The sequence below is a fragment of the Malania oleifera genome, chromosome 3 (assembly GCF_029873635.1).
Source record: "Malania oleifera isolate guangnan ecotype guangnan chromosome 3, ASM2987363v1, whole genome shotgun sequence".
NCBI classification, from domain to species: Eukaryota; Viridiplantae; Streptophyta; class Magnoliopsida; order Santalales; family Ximeniaceae; genus Malania; species Malania oleifera.
The window spans coordinates 45,916,605-45,930,127 of record NC_080419.1 but is presented as its reverse complement, the minus strand read 5'-3'; positions in this window follow the sequence as shown (position 1 = coordinate 45,930,127).

Genomic DNA, 13,523 nt, shown 5'->3' with positions numbered 1-13,523 from the left:
GAAGTTGTCTGTATAATGAAGTGATGTATGGAGGAGCTTGATTGTATTAAGGTTATATTTCTATAGTTGAAATGGCATGATTGTGTTACTTAATGATCCTACTTAATGTCCACTGAGATTGGTGTTTGTGGGTATCACCTTGGAAACCCTCATGAGACTACAACTCATCCACTAGGGTCACCTAGGAGTTTAAAGTCTTGTTGCATATGGTAAATGTAATCATGTTTCCCATGAAAGAGGAGGTAGATAGGAATTTGGTTATCTTTTATAGTTTTCTTTGTTTTTCTTTACTCGAGGGCTAGCAAAGTGTAAGTTAGGGGTTGTAATGTGTCTCTAAAATGCACTATTTTAGGCCCCCATTTACCTATGTTTGGTTCTCATTTATCTTGTATTTACCCTTTCTTATCATAGCTTGGAGTTATGCGTGGTTTGTTCATGTTTCAGGAAAATGAAGTTAAAACCGAGGAGTTAGACAATGCAAGAAGCCAAGGGAGAAAGAGGGAAGCACAATGCCTAAACAGGTGCTCAACCAAGTCCCCAAAGCCCTAGTTCATCAAAGAAAAAAAGACCTTGTTGGACCATGTGGTGCGACCAGAAAACATAAGGTATGACTAGGTCACTAAATGAAAACTCCATAGTGCAGACAGAAGTGAAAATGCTAAGAGGTTCGACCAATGGCGCGACCAAGAGACCTTGAGGGGCGACCAGGTCGGTTGAGCATGAGACTGACTGAAGTAGAGATCTCAAGAGTCTCAACCAGAGCGCGACCATGAGATCTTAATAGCATGACCAAGTCGAGGAAGCCTGAAGTTTGAACCCTAGATTTACCATGAGTCTCGACCAAGTCTCAACCAGGGGAAGACTAGGGTGCGACCCGGTCGACAGCGTTCGAGCCTAGCAATCTTCTTCGTGAGATTTTTGCCAAAACTTTCCTAATTTGAATTCAAATGCTTGCAAACCCTTTTGGGTATAAAACTAACTTTCGAATATGTGATTAGGGTTCCCATTTGGCCCCTCTTTGGTTAGTGACAGACGTAGAGTGTCTTTGGGTGCCATTTATATTTGGATTTACAACATTATTTTTAGTTCCATGTCTATTTTGGATTCAGATTCTTCGAAGGCATGTGACAACCTTTGAGTTCTAAGTGCTGTTGCGTAGATAGTTGGTTCTCAATTGTAATCTTGATTGCTAGTGATAGGCCTTCGAGCTTCAATTGATGACGTTTTCAATACTTGTTTATTTACTCTACTTTGATTTCAATTCTACAATTTAAATACCATGTCTTTACTTTCTTGCATATTTACTTCTCTAATTGTGATGAAACCCTCAGGGATAGGATAGCATAGTTAGGGATTCAGTAACTTATACACGATAGGTTACAGTTCCTATAGAGTGTTCTTATGCTTATTGGATAGGGTATATACCCTGGTTCATGATCATGCTCTGGACAATTGGTGCACCTTCGCTACCCTATGCCACTCGAATGACTCACTTGACCGTCTAACCTAGTATGGATAGTGTTGACTCTATGAGTTTGATCCCATTTTGATTATGACAAAACCAATGTTTTTTCACTTGTGCACTGAACTTCTTGAACAGGTTTGTCTTTAGCATGCCCTGTTGGTAGGAACTTAAGCAAGTCATACGAACTATGAAGATTAAGCTTCATTTATGGCGTCTGAAGAATCAAAAGAATGAAAACCTATTTTTTATATTGTATTTGCATTCATTGTTAATTGGTTTGTAATAGTAAATATAGGAAAAATTCTGTAATAATCTCTGCATGTCATGTATATAGGTAATTGTAATTCAAGACCTTATAAAGACCTTAGGGATCGGTCGACCGATGCCAAATTTTTGAGACCATTTCAAAATGACCCTATAAAGACCTTAGGTCCCTACAAAAATGTACAAAATAGTCCCCATAATCACTTACATTATGAGGGGAAATAATTGAAATGATTTGGACTAAAATAGGAAAAATTGTGAGAGGTGAGGCGACCAAACCCATTGTGTTCAAAACACCTCGGGTGCTTGAACCATGAATCGGTCAACAAGTTGACTTGAGTTCGACAAACCAAACTGAAATGAACACACCATCCATGGGCTACCGAACCACTGAGGTGACCCTTTTCACCAACTCTGCCAACCGAACATTCACATTCAAAATGACCTCGGGCGATTGAACACATGAGTTCGGTTAATCGAATGAGAGACCAAGTGACCGAAATGCGGACAAAATGAAATCACCTTAGTTCAGCATACCGAGTCGTGTTTCGGGAACCCGAATGTTGAAAAGTTACTTTTTTAGTTGAGTCTGTTTGGGCGACTGAACTGTGGTTCAGCCACCCAAACACTCTCAGGTTTATTTTTTACCGAGGTTAAAATTGTTTAAATGAGGTTATTTTTTCTAATTGGCTTTTAAACAATTCTAATAATGCCCTATGAATCCTTAACAATCATAATTTGGGCCACTTCTATATATAAAGTCTCATTTGTGCAAATTAGCAAGAAATTAGTGAAATTATTAGCAAAAATCCTCTCAAATCCAAAAAGCTTATTTTGCCCAATCTTCTTCAAATACTCTCATACAATCATTCATTTTATTAATCCTAGCATTGTGAGAGTTATTATTGTGCTTATTGCTTTGATATAGATTGCTTAACACTCTTATTATATTGGTTGTTGATTATTTGATTTTTGAGAGTTAAGTAAGAGTGTTTCCCACAGATTTAATTTGATAAATCTTGTGTTTGGAAAAACTCATTAGCTTGTGGATCTTTGCATTGTTATTGAAAGATTCCTATAGCTATAATTTTTGTTGTGCAAAATATTTTGCAAGCTATATATTTTTTTCAAACAAATCTTGTGCTTATTTCATTGAGGAAAATATTTTGAGATTGTTTGAATATTGTTTGTAGCATCTTTGAAACCCTAAACTATTATTGAGATTTGTTAGACTTTGTTTCAAATAAATAGCTTGTTAGAACACTCTTAAGCATATTTGTGCATATACCTTGCTGAGTGTTTGCTTGCACAAAATCACATCACTGAGCTTACAATTTCCTATACTGTTGATGTGTGGTTGATTGATTAGATTTGGTACATATGTGCTTGATTGAGAAGCATAATCACTATACCTCATTTATTATTGAGAAATACCGTTGTATTCCAGGTGTGGCTTGAGGGGGCGGCAATCCAGTCCGATAAGGATTGTATGTAAAGATTGAGGTCAGCCCTGTGCTAATTGACCTAGTTGTTTAGGTGCCGCTCCACCCTCTAAGTGAGCCCATAATGTAATCCTTATGCTAGTGAGCCAAAGCGGGGACGTAGGTAGGATTAGCCGAACCCCGATTTCATATTTGGTGTCACTTTTACATTTCCTGCATTATATTCTACTTTGTGCTTGATTTAATTTCCCTGCTGAATACATCCTGCATATCTAATTGACACTACATTGTATCTGGTTGAGAAATACTAAAATTGTGGTGCATGTACTGAAAATTGTTTAATATATCGTATCTACAATTTCATATATACTTGGACCACTCCTAGGTTGTATTATACTATTGCTATATTAATTTAACTTAGGAGGAAAATTTTTAAATCTCCAATTCACCCCAATCTTGGGATTGCACCAAAGTTAACAGATAGCTGGCTGAACATAGTTATCACGAACGACAACCTAAGTTGGATTCATGATTTAAAACTTTCTTTCTAAGAGTAGTTTTAATTACAATTTACTTTCATTGATTGTGTAGTTTAGAAAACAACTCAAAAATCTCATCTTTTTCCTTTTATACAAAGCGTAGTAAATTAGGCTAAGAAGTTGTAAACAACTGCACTGAGTCCCTGAAGTTCGACACCCAACTCACTCCTTGTTCTACTAAACTTGGGCTTAGTTAGGTTATAAATATTATTTTTGGTAGTTAAGGACTTAAACCTTGGCGAGCCTACCCTAGAGTTTGTACAAAAAGAAGCTCTCTGAATAAAGTAGCTATACACAATCAAAATTAATGCACTCGCAGAATAATATTGATATGAAGCTTAAAGAGTATGGCTAGACTTTCTAATTTTGAAAATCTATAAGCTTGAAGGGAACAAACTCATAAAACTTTCAGCAGTGTGTAGCACTGAACACAATTAATCTCCTTGTTCTATTATATAATCAATGTATTTAGTCTTTAAAACACGTTTAGGGTTAGCTATTTATATGTAGGTTTGAATTATAGCTATTTTACGTGTTTTGGTAACTTGATATATAAGAGTCGTGAAGATTTTCTGCCATTTTTGAAACTTATCATAGTGCTTCAGTCGACTAAACCATGTGTTCGGTCGCCCAATTTAATTTAAATCAGGATTTCCAAATTGGAAATAGCCATTTGGTCGACTAAACTTTAAGTTTAAATGCCCAAACTCACTATGTCTGGAACTTTATAATGATAGTAGTCATTCGATCGACTGAACCTGAGGTTCGGTCACCCGAACTCTTTGATGCCAGACATGTTTGTTCAGAAATTCAAATTTCTTTATATTTTAAATTCCAAAAATAATTTTAATCTTTTGAAATAACATTTGGACTTTGTAAACATATTTTTCAAGACTTTAAAAGGTATCTAGGGTCCAAATAAATAACCTAAGAGCTTCGTAACAAAAACCAATTAAGATGTACTTACATGAAACCTAGTTTACGATACACATGATAAACTAACTACGTCTTCATATCCTTAATACCTGTATACACGCTTAACAGCACAATTAGATGTCTTGATTTGTCATTATCAAAATGAGATTAAGCCTTGTTAGGCAAAATATCTCCCTTTTTGGTGATGAAAAACAAGAAGAAAAATGAGGTAGCCTTGATAAGGCTCTCCCTCACAATATGCAAGGCTAACAGCTAAGTGAATCATTTGATGGCATAGGGTAGTGAAGGTGCACCAATCATCCAGAGCACGATCGAGAACTAGAGTATACTGTATCACAACAATCACGAGATCACCTTGTACATGAACTGTAGCCTAATCCATATATGTGACTAAATCCCTAACTAGGCTATCCTTTACCCTAGGGTATTTCACTTTCAAAGATGTAAACTTGCATAGTATTGAAATGAAAACATGCAAATGAAAGCATGTAAAGAATCATTCCATTGCAACTCGAACATTTGTCACGAACGACTGGGAATACAAACAAAAAATCATCTATCTACGTGGCAGCACAAGGAACATGAAAGTTGTCACAGGCCTTCAACGATTCCATGCACGAACCATTATAGGAATTGAAATAAAAAACAGTAAATCCTACTCTAAGTGGTTCTCAATGGCTTTCTAGGTCTATCAGTAACCCAGGAGAGGCCAAAGAGGAACCTTAAGAACATAGACGAAGCTATTATTTATACCCAATAGGGTTTACAAGGTTTTAAATTCAAAATAGGAAAGTTCTACAAAAATACCGTGCAGCAGTTCGCATATGTCGACCAGGTCGCTCCCTTGTTCTCCCCTGGTTATGCCCTGGTCAAGGCTCGCTGGAAATTAGGAATTCAAACTCAATTCTTCTCGACCTAGTCGCACCCTGGGGTCTTGCTAGTCGAGATGATGGTCGAGACTTACAGGATCTCAGTCTTCACCAAAGTTCAGGATCTCAACTTGGTCACCCCTTAAGGTCTCCCTGGTCGAGCAGTTGATTGAGACTTTTAGTATCATGGCTCAGTCAACTTCAGTATCTTGACCTGGTTGCCCTTGAGAGTCACTTGGTCAAACCTTGTAACATTTTTCTTTCAATGTGAACCTTGTAGTCTGCATTTTGTGACCTGATCGCCTCTGTGTTAGCTGGTCGCACCACATGGTTGAATAAGGTCTTTTTTCTTTTGATGAGTTAAGGCTCTAAGGGTTTGGTTGAGCATATGATTTGAGCTTTGTGCACTCCAATTACTCCATTGGCTTCTCATATTCCTTAACTCCTTGATTTTAACATGTTTTTCCTGAAACATGAACAAACCTTGCATAACTCCGAACTATAATAACAAAGGGTAAACATATTGTGAATTTAGGTGTAATCCCAAGAGGGGGGGTGAATTGGGTATTTTGAAAATATTTAATTTTATTTCAATAGTCAGTCCCTATTTTAAGATTTAACACAGACAATCACTAGGGCTTGAAATTAATTCAATCCAATAATTTTATATTCAATTATACCCAATTAATTACCAAGTGCTTCTAAGGTTATTCAACATACACACATGCAAGCTAGGTAATGAAATGCGATGCAGAAATTAAAAGGAGTAAGGAAAGAGAGAAGGAAAACGCAATTTTTACGAGGTTCAGCCAACCCGACCTACATTCTTGCCTTGAGCAACCCACTCAAGTATTCCACTAATCCCTGCTCCTTTAACCGGGACAGAGCTTCCCTTACATCTGTTGCTTACAAGAGGTTCAACTTCCTCCTAATCTACTGCTTACAAGAGATACAACTCTCTCCTCAAACCTGGTTCACAACTCGAACCGTGATTACAATATAACTATTTTGCAAAAACTCAATAATGCTTCTACACAAGCTGGTGAGTACAATAGAAATCCCTAGCACATATTCATATGATAAAACTTGAAACTCAATGAGTGTATGTAATGTGGTCAATAAAATCTCTGAATAATCTTTGGTTTAAAAGAATATGACTATTCTGCTTCAAATATTGAATCCAACTAAATGATCTCAATACAAATATGAAATTCAGTTTTGCTCCAAAAATCTAGATCGATAAGTTTTGTTCCAAATATCCAAAACACAATATGATCTTTGTATATGAATATATATAAAATATGTGTTCCAAAGATAAAAAACCTAATATAATATTTTTCAAAAAATATCCCTCAATAATATATATTTATGAGCTCTTAGGATATTTAATCAAGTGATTTTGTAATATAAAAAATATCTAGTCTTTAAATGAATAAACACTTGAATAAAAAATATTCAACCTTTGGCAAAAATTTTCTCAAGATGTGATCTTTTCAATCAATATATATATATATATATATATATAGATCTTGAGTGTACTTATATATATATATATATATATATATATATAAGTACACTCAAGATCTATTTCTCAAATAATATTCAATGATAAATTTTTGAGATGAAAAACTCTTTGAGAATAAGTAATAACAAATAGATCGATTTACCAAACCTCAATACCAAGTTGAATGCACAATAATCGCTAGAATGCCTTTTGAAAATCAATGTAGCCTACGCTCAGATTTGACGTCTATGCTTTGAAATCCCAAGCAAGAGTTCAACAGTGTGTTCAATGCTCTCCCAAGTTGTGCTAAACATTCAAGACTTTCAATCTTTGGCCAAAAGTGAGGCACTAGGGTTCTTATGTTAATTTTATATGAGTTTTCGACCTTAGGTTTAATATTAGCCGTTTGATCAATTTAAATAGACAAAATTTCATGCGTATCCTTGCCGAGTGGCCTTCATGCATTTGTCGACGAGGCCATTGAGTTCATCGATGAGGCCTCTAAAAAATTTGCCTCCAAAATTCAGTTTAACTTAGACTCTTTTAAATAAATACTTCATGATATGCATGTGTCCTAAAGTCATTCTAAGACATGATTTTGAGCTTCTAACTATATCATATAAAATATGCAAATACAATGAAATCTAAATACCCATTCCCATGACTATCTTGAACTTAACGCTTGCATCTCCATTCTTCTACTCTTTTAGTTCCATGAATTGTGCCTGGTTGTATATTCTTTAATCCTCATGGCTTCCTTAACTTCCTCAACTTTCGTGCATGATAAATAATGTTTCTGTTCACACTCTCAATGCACATATTAACTACTAAGTGATTTGTCATTGTCAAAACAGAATTGGACTCATAGAGTCAACACATATGATAAATGAAGACAAAACAAAGGTAAATAGGGACCTAAAACAATGCATTTTAGGGACACATCAGTAAGATTGTTCTTTTCTTAACCCTTAAACTGGTTGTGAATTTAAAACCTATAAGCCTTAGTTGAGAAATAACCCTTGGATTTTGGCCATTTCTTCAAACCCCGTAGCAAGTCAAGAAATTGACCTCGACAATCAGTCTACTAACTTGCTACTGCCACTCGGTCAGGCAACTGACCCCGAAAGTTAGTCTACTAACCTACTACTACCACTTTATAATTTAGTTTAAAAATTGTCAAGCGACTAACTCTAAAGGCCAGGCAACTAAAGTCACTCTGAACCTTTGGTTTTCACTATTAATTCACATTATTTGAATCCCTACTTAACCATATGTAAGCCCATGCTTGAAATTCTGAACTTCAATGTTTGAATAAGCACATTTGAGCCCTAAGATTACAATATTGATAATTGCTAGCTTTAAAATCAATTCTAGGAATATTGTTATGCTAAACATAGAACTTTATTCTTGAAATATTGAAATAGCATTTTCTCTGCATTTAACTTGATTCCTTTGTGAAAGAATCAATTGGAACTTATTTTTGAACAACATCATACATCATTTCAAAAATCCCGAAACATGTGAATTGTCTTCTAATTTATGGTGTTTATGAAAGTTAATTGAATTCATAATTTAAAGTTTATTGAGTGTATGTGTTATTTGAGGGTTGAAATTGTAGGAAATAGGTCGACCAACCCCATCCTACATCATTTTGGTATCAGAGGCTAGGTTAGAATAGGTTGAACCCTCAAAGTCCCATTTCCTTAGCTTGTAGGATTTTAGTTTTAGACTGAAACAGTCGTAGTATTTTGCCCAGAACAACCCACCTATATTCTGAATTTTGTATTTGGAACTTAGTTTGGTTAGGTTTAAACTTGACCTTATTTTGTGTGACCAACTCCATTCCAAGGGCTTCCCTAGTGTGTCTGAATCCTTCCCCAACCCCTAGGATGTCTACTCAAGTCAAGAATCCTTATCGAGATCGTAGGATTAATGATGAAAGAGAACCACCTATGTCTCCAAGAGAAAGACCTCCCCTCATTCCAAAAAGGCAAGTGAATCGTCAAGATGACTTTGCTAAGAGACCCCTATGTTGTGAGCCCTATGCCCAACATTGAAATGATGAGGACTATGACTTTGATTACTTTCACATTAGGAGACCTTACCATAGGGACCCTTGTGATCCTTACAAGGATGTAATGAGGATAGAAGCCCCCACCTATGATGGGCAGATGAGCCCTAAATTCTTCCAAGATTGGTTGACTAGGCTGGATTCCTATTTTGATTTATGTAAGATGACTGACCCTCATCGAGTTAAGTTTGCAAAAATGAAGTTAACGGGACAAGATAAGCTCCATTGGATGAATGTTGAGAGGCAAGAAGTGAGGTTAGATCATCGACCCATTGAGCATTGGAATCTAATGAACGATAGGTTAAGGGAGAAGTATGTACCCTTTAGTTATAGAGAGCACCTTATAGATCAACTTTACAACTTGCGTCAAGATATCAAGACTGTTTTAGAATACATGAGTCAATTCAATGAGATGTTTGTAAGATGTGGTGTCTATGAGATTGTTAGTCAGTATATCTCCCGATTCCGCCTAGAATTAAATCCTGAACTGAGGAGAAAATTATTTCCCCATCACATTGGAACATGCCTATAATTTAGCTCATTATTGACCCTATGGGTCATTCCTTGTTTTTATTATGATAAATACTTCGGTATTTAATGTTTGCAGAGTTGTTGTGCAGGTTTGCAATGACCATATCATATGATGGCACTCGGAGACCCGGAGGAAAATGAAGACCCTAGTTGATCTTTATTGTTGTAATTCTTATTCATTTGGGTCTGTAATAGTAATATAGGAAAGGTCATTAATATTTAATTCATATCATGCATGTAGGAACTACAAGCTCAATGACCATAGCTGGACCTTAGGGATCACCCTCGGTCGACCGACGTTAGATTTTTAGGGTATCTCTCAAAAAGACTTAGACTGACCTTAGGTCCCCTATGCATACATAAATGAGTGTCCTATCAAATTTAAGTTAATCATCATATGAATAGGGAAAACATTTTAAAAAGAAAAGGACTGAAAATGCCTAATTTGGAAAGTTTGGTCGACCGAACCTTAATGCATATGGAAGTTTGATCGATCGAACTCCCATTGGGTCAGCAAGTTGACCGCTCGGTCGATCGACCAAGATTATATGGGCAACACCCTAGTCGACTGAACCCCCACATGGGAATTTCCACCCTTCCGATTGACCGAACATCGTAGTTCAAAATGACCCAGTCGACCGAACCACACAGATTTGGACAATCGCCTTTAAAACCCTCAAGATGGTCAACCATACTTACAGTTCAATTTTTTCCACGGTCAACTGAACTGGGATACTTGGTCAACCAAACCTCAAGTTCGGTTGACCGAACCTCTCGAGTTGGCGCATTTTTTACCTTAGTTAAGCCGGGTTATTTTTTATTAAACATGATTAATATTTTTCAAAAATACCCCTTGTGTCCCCAACGACTATAATTTCCCCATGTCTATATATATGAGCTCATTTGCTCAATTAGTGGGTGATTAGGACATTGATTAAGCAAAAAATCCTCTTATTTTTTCCAAGCCTATTTCTCAAGCACAAAGCCTATACACTCTCATACTACTTCCCTTTTGCTAATCCAAACCTTGTGAGAGGACCTTAAGGAATTATACTCCATTTCCATTGGCTTGAAACTCTCATTATATTCTTTGTTGTGTGATTTTTGGATTGAGAGTTGAGCTAAAGTTTTCCACCGGTTTAACTTAATAAATCTGGTGTGTGGGAAACTTTGAGTTTTGTGGGTATTTGCATTCATATTGCGAGACACCTAAGGCTTGTATTTTGTGGTGCAAAAATATATTTACAAGGTTTTCCAAACATCCTCTGTGCTAAGTATTTTGAAAAAAATATTTTTGAGATTGTTTGATTACACTTGCTAACTTCTTTGAAACCCTAAGTTGATATTGAGATATATTGTTTATACAAAGTTTCAAAGAAAGCTTGTTGATACACTCTTGAGCATGATTGAGGATAGAAATTATATTGCGTGTTGATTACACTCATATACACCCCTGAGCTTGTAGTTCTTACATCTTTGGTGTGCATTGATTAGTGCTTGTGCATATTGTAGTACATATTTGCTTAGTGTGAGAAGCATATTTCCGTGTACGCAAAAATTGTATTTCGTATTTTTTGTATTCCAGGCGTGGGCCTGAAGAGGGAGACTAGCCTTGTTGAATAGTCCCAGATTGACTTAGACCCGATTAGGAAAGTTAGGTGCGCCATCCTGGTAAGGTGTAGGCTGAGGTTAGCCCTATTAATTGACCTGGTTATAATTGGTGCCGCTCTACCCGTTAAGTGAGCATTAGTGGAATCCTCGAGCTTGCGAGCTAGAGGCTGGAACGTAGGCAGCATTGGCTGAACCCCGATAACATATCGTGTGTTTGTTTATATTTCAGCAATTTTTATTCATGCACATGTATGTTATAGTGTGAATGATATGCATGATTTAAATTTTTGCATATTATGTTTATCTGCGTATATGAGATTGCCTAGAAAGACCCTAGATTGTGAAACATTGCTAATATCTGGTTTAACCTAGGAATAAGTTTTAAAATTTCAATTCACCCCCCTTTTGGAAATACACCAATGCTAACAATTGGTATTAGAGCCTCGTAGCATTTACTCAATCGTTTTTTCTAAAAGATTGAGATGACTCACATTGGTATATCCCCATTCGGAGAGGGACAGTCACCTACTAGTCCTCCATTATTTTGTGGTGTTAACTACACCGCCTGAAAAATTAATATGAGCATATTTATAAAATCAATGGACTGGAGGGCATAACATGCGATTGTCAAAGGAATTTGTTTCTGTAAACAAAAATGATATTACTGTGATGCATGCAAATTTATATGCCATGGACTTATTATACTATGCTTTATAGTCTAATATTTTGCTTGAGATTTTGGCATGTGCAAGTGCAAAGGATATCTGGGATGTGCTTGAAAGGAAATATAGAGAATCCCAGGGGAATGAGACCACTGCTCAGGAAGTGGTAAATAATAGGGCAATTGCATTAATAGACAGTTAGGTATATGATTCTATCTCTGCATCTGTTGACGATTCTTGTGTTGAATGCTATGATGTGTTGCATGATCAATCATATGGTATTCCTTATGATAAAACTGCTGATAATGCATGCAATGATTCATATGATGTTTATTGTGAAAAATCTTATGATGAATCATATGTTGAAATTTATGATGAAAGCATGATCTTGAACAAAGAACTAGAATGTACTTTATTTAAAATGCATAAACTTCTAGTTAGGATGTCTAAGCAGAAAACAATCTTGAAAAATGAGAATAAAAGGATAAAAAAGCAATTAGATGAATTAAAAGATTATCATGCTATTCTAGAGAAGAAAAAGATTGAGAAGATATTGAATATTAACTGTTTGGAAGAAAATGAAAAGAAGAATCACTATAAACCCTTAGGAGCTAAAGGAAATAAATCTTTCAAAAAGGGTTCATTTTTTAAATCCCACAGTCACAAAAATGCCTTATCGAGCAAAAATAAGATTTGTAAGCATAATCTTTCACGCATACATAAAACTTACTTATCCTGTAAAATAATGTGGTACATTCGGTTTAATTGTCTATCTAGAAGTGCCAACGGCTTGGAAAAAGAAATGATGTGGGTGATCATGAAGGAAAACCTTTCGAGACCATAGGAAGAAAGAAGTCAAACTAAAACTACATAATTCTTAGATTCTTCCTTAGTGCATAGGATTAGCCATAGGGGGTAATGGTGTCTATAGGCTTGGGAAGTGGTTGGTGCTTAAAATGAAAATTCTTAGTAAATGCATTCACTATACACTATATTGAATACTAAAAATCTTAGATAATTAAGCCAATGTGAAAAGTCAAGTAAAATATTCAATCTAATCACTTAATGAAAAAATATCATGATGATTGGACAAAATATGAAAACATTGGCTGTAGCATACTTGAATGAAAATCCACTTCATAATGGACAAGCCAACTAGGCCTAGTATATAATTCTTATTGCTTAACTCACATGTAAATATGAAAATCCTAAGTTAAGCATACATTGTCCATCGCACAAGTTTGTGGTTTAGGGGATCCATCTCATACTATATATCATTTAATCCTAAACTCATCCTTGTATATAAAAGCCTTGACAAAGAAAAGTCATTACTCTAGGTAAAAGCACCAATGATAATAAATTTCATATCTATCGAGTGCTAATAAAAAGCCATCCTCCTTGCAATCAAATTAGAGGCATCCACCAGGGGAGTGTTCCTTTTAAGTTTAGATTGTAAATCCTTTAATCTTGGTTCACTTATTCTATAGGAAATCTTTACCATATCATGATCACATCAGGTAAAGATCTATCTTCTCATTGGTTCGTATCCTTGCTCCAAAACTGTGATCATAGTCGAAAGATACATTCCAAATCTCCAAAGAGTAGTGGTAAAAAATATTCATATTCTCC